Source organism: Callithrix jacchus, chromosome 2 (assembly GCF_049354715.1).
Source record: "Callithrix jacchus isolate 240 chromosome 2, calJac240_pri, whole genome shotgun sequence".
Taxonomy (NCBI): domain Eukaryota; kingdom Metazoa; phylum Chordata; class Mammalia; order Primates; family Cebidae; genus Callithrix; species Callithrix jacchus.
The window spans coordinates 2,083,087-2,087,165 of record NC_133503.1 but is presented as its reverse complement, the minus strand read 5'-3'; the positions used below and the strand labels follow the sequence as shown (position 1 = coordinate 2,087,165).

At 45.7% G+C, this 4,079-nt stretch overlaps 1 non-coding gene across 1 annotated transcript; it reads left to right on the top strand.

Moving 5' to 3' along the window:
- The first annotated feature begins 1,688 nt into the window (after positions 1–1,688).
- LOC118151754 (U4 spliceosomal RNA) lies at positions 1,689–1,829 on the top strand. The gene has a single exon (XR_004740169.1). It is a non-coding gene; the product is annotated as a U4 spliceosomal RNA (small nuclear RNA).
- The last annotated feature ends 2,250 nt before the right edge of the window (positions 1,830–4,079 follow it).

The following is a 4,079-nucleotide window of genomic DNA, read 5'->3' as shown; positions in this document are numbered from 1 at the left end:
AAGCTAACCTCCCAAAAGGCACAGCTTCTAGCTACAGCCTTGCACCCTCCACCACTTCAGAGCCAGCTTCTTAACTCCTGGCCCTCACAGAGGAAGTGTGAAAGTTCCTATCTGGGTTTCGGGACCACTGTGCCTCGAGTATAAGTCAGTTCGCCTTCTGTAAGAAGGTTGGCCGCCACCGAAGGGAATGCGCTGTGCTTTCAAGGGAGCCATTATCAGAGCCCAGCAGACACAAAAGTGGAAAGACCTGACTCTTCCTGCCTCCACTCCCATGGGACTATTAGCCATCAGGAGATGGAGGAGCCTCAGGTGACTCTTGAAGTGGCAGGTAGGAGATATGGGAGCAGATGACTCTGTCCTGATTTAATACTGTGGGCTCCTGTCTTCTCATGATGAACAAGCCCCAAAACACTGCTCTTCTTATTTTCTAAGTTGTTCTCCAGAGCCTCTGGGTTTCTTATTCAGACAGTTTTTAATAGTGTCTGAATGCCTGACCTCTTACTGGGTAGAGACTTATTGACTCAGGTGACCAAGCCATGGTGACCTTCACAGATCATAAAGCAGATAAAATGTTACCTTTGTTCCTGACCCCTTGGGGAAAAAAAAGTGAAGGATGAGCTGTCATATTTGCCAACTGAGGTGTCTCAAGTAAATCCTGAGGTTTGGGCCTGGAGGCTCTGGGAAACACCCTAAAGACCATTCAAATCCAACTTGAGCCTCATGCTCCTTGCCCTAGAAAGACACAATACACTTTAGGGAAGGGAGCATGAGAGGAAATTCAACCAATTATCGACAAATTCTTGCCATATGATTTATTAAGGCGATGAGAGTCTCCTTACAATACTCCCATGTTACCAGATCAAAAGCCTAATGGCAAGTACAGATTTGTCAGAAACCTTAGAGCATTAAGAAATGCAGCTGTGGTCTCCATACATCCTGTTGTTCCCAATCCTTACCCAAGTCTCAGGGAATGCAAGCTGGTTTACATTCTTAGATATGAAAGACACGTTTTTCTCTGTCTCAATGCATCCCGATTCACCATGTTTGCCTTTGAGGCTGCAGTGAGCTAGCCATGATCACACCACTGCACTCCAGCCTGGGAAACAGAGTGAGACCCTGTCTCTCTCTCTCTCTCTCTCTCTCTCTCTCTCTCTCTCTCTCTCTCTCTCTCTCTCTCCTCTCTCTCTCTCTCACACACACACACACGTTAAATTTGTTGGATTATATATTTAGGGGTTGAGCACCTTTGGTTATAAAATATTTATGGTTGCAGGAACAAGTTATTAACTAAATAAAGACCCAAAACTTAAAAAAATATACCAGTACTTTAAGTAAAAAGCATTCTTAATTTAAAAATAAGTTTTACTTTAAAGATAAGAGTACATTGATAATTATTGTTAAAATCATAGTAACATAGAAAAGTAACAATACTAATAGCCTGACACAACTGATCACAGGCCTTTATAGGAGATAACACTGTTCTTAATAACCTATAAACCTATATAAACAAACATTAAGTAATCCTGTTTGTACATTAATGTACTGGGATTACATGTGTGATTAGTTAATCAAATAATCACACATGTAATTCCAGTAGTTTTGGAGGCTGAGGAGGGTGGATCACTTGAGGCCAGGAGTTGGACACCAGCATGCTGAAACCCAGTCACTACTAAAAATACCAAAAAAATAGCTTTGCACAGTGGAAGTATCATAGCCAAAGAGGTTTATCCAAGGCGTGATAATTGCTGATAGAAACGTTTTTCCAATACCCTGCCATGAGGAGTGGAAATATAGTCGACATTGGCAATTTTTGGCAGTCTCTATGGGGATTGAATAAAATAAATAATTAATTAAAATAAATTAAAATGGAAAAGAAATAGAAAGAACTAGCCCGGCATGGTGGTACACACCTATAATCCCAGCTACTTGGGAGGTTGAGGCAGGAGAATCCTTAAACCCAGGAAGCAGAGGTTTTAGTGAGCCGAGATCATGTCATTGTGACAAGAGTAAAACTGGGTCTCAAAAAAAAAATTTTTTTTTTTTTTGAAACAGGTGCATTCCTCCTCTTTCTTCCTGAGGACTCCCTGCTCAGGAATTAGTGGTGGCTAATAAACTCTCTTAACGTCACTAGACTCTGCAACTCTCCATAAATTCCATTTTGTGTGAGATCCAAAAACCCATTGTTGGGATCTGGGACAAGTCCCCTTTTCTGGCGACAAAACTATACTAATTCTTTTCTTTTTTTTTTTTTGAGGCAGTCTTGCTCTGTTGCCCAGGCTGGAGAGAAATGGTGTGATTTTGGCTCACTGCATCCTCTGCCTCCCAGGTTCAAGCGATTCTCCTGTCTCAGCCTCCCAAGTAGCTGGGATTACAGGCGCCTGCCACCATGCCTGGCTAATTTTGGAATTTCTAGTAGAGACAGGGTTATACAATATTGGTCAGACCAGTCTCGAACTCCTGACCTCAGGCGATCCACACGTCTCAGCCTCCTAAAGTACTGGGCTTACAGGCGTGAGCTACCTTGCCTGGCCGGCTTGTCTCCTTGGTGATCGCTTGGATGTGGAGGGTGGAGGAGGAGGGGTGTCATGCAGATATCACTCTTGGATTACTACCTGGGATATTAGGTGCAAGGCTCTATTATTAGTTCGAATTCTGAGAGCATCAGCAAACAACTCGAGGTTGTGTGGAGCAACATGCTGTTTTAATGAGCGCCTGAGTGCAGACTGGCCCCAAGTGAGGGTGAGGCAGGGTTTTCTAGTCTCCTGTAAATGGGGTGTTCCAGTCTGACATAACTCTATGTGGGACCTAGAGGGCCTCTCTCCTGGTCTTCAGGGGGTACTTATCTTCTGGCCTGTCCTCTTCTGTCTTCTGCTCGCTTGCTAACTGATGCTGCAGGTGCAAGTGGTCTAGTACCTTGGGACTGGGACTGAGGAGGGAGGAGTTAACCACCCAAGTTTGCAGGCCCTGGGGAGAAGCTTTCATTATGGAGAGCAGGCTGGCTGATTCTTCTTTGTTAGACACAACTTGGTTTTGCAGTGCAGTGGGGTGCCTCAAGCCGAAGGCTTGACTCATAGTACATGTCAGACCCCACATGGCATTCCTGTGACTGCCAGGCCACTTTGAGGCTGAGAGAGACAGTTTTGTCAGGCCTCTGTCCTGCACATGTTTACAGATGCCTTCTCTGTGTTGGCAGATCTGGGGGTCCACCAGATAGGATCCCGTGAAGAGATCTCAAAGGTCTTTAGTCCAATGTGTTTATCAAATCATTTACGCAATCAAAGGTGAACAAAATATAAAGGTTTATTTCATGATAAGGTTGATGGTGCACCTGTGCTAGGCAGTGTTTTAGTTCCTTGAGACACCAAGGAGTTGAGACAATCCTTTGCCTTAGAATTTTGCACCTGTAAGTCCTGCTATCGAGAACTGTGTGCGTTAAAAATGTCTGATATGGTCAGGCGGATCTGCGCTGTCTGTAAGCTTAGGTAAGGGGAGGCTGGTGTCCAGCAAGTATCCAGTGCCCCCTCAACATCCCAGTTCTTCTCCACCAATCTTCCAATTCTAAGACTGATGCGGAGGCCTTCAGAGTGACCTAAGAGGGAAAGCAGTCAGTGTGCTCTGTGGCTAGCTTGTTTGGAAGTGTACATTGTAAATCCTCGGCCGACAAAATGTTGGAAACAAGTAGTGTTTCAGCTTGAGTTTCTCGTAAAGGGCTTGCAGTCGTATAAACCAGAGCGGGTATGCCACAGGGCAACATGAGGGTTCCTCTACCACCCTGTCTCCCAGGGGCCTAGGTGGGCATCTAACCAGAACAATGTGTGCAGCCTCACTGTGTGAAAGTCCAGTGCTTTGTGCTTGGGGTATCATCAGGGAAAGGCCCCTTACTTGGAAGGTTGCCGAGCTGCTGTGGAGGGAAGGAGGGGGAGTGTGGTACTGCTGGGTCTGCCTCTCGCTCTCTAATAGGAGGCACGAGATAGCCTTGGTCTTATGAAGACCTCGGGTGCCCCAGCTCACTTCAGCCCTGATCAGCCTGATGCAGATGCTGGGCCCTGGTTCTGGAGGTGAGAACACACCCTGGGCTT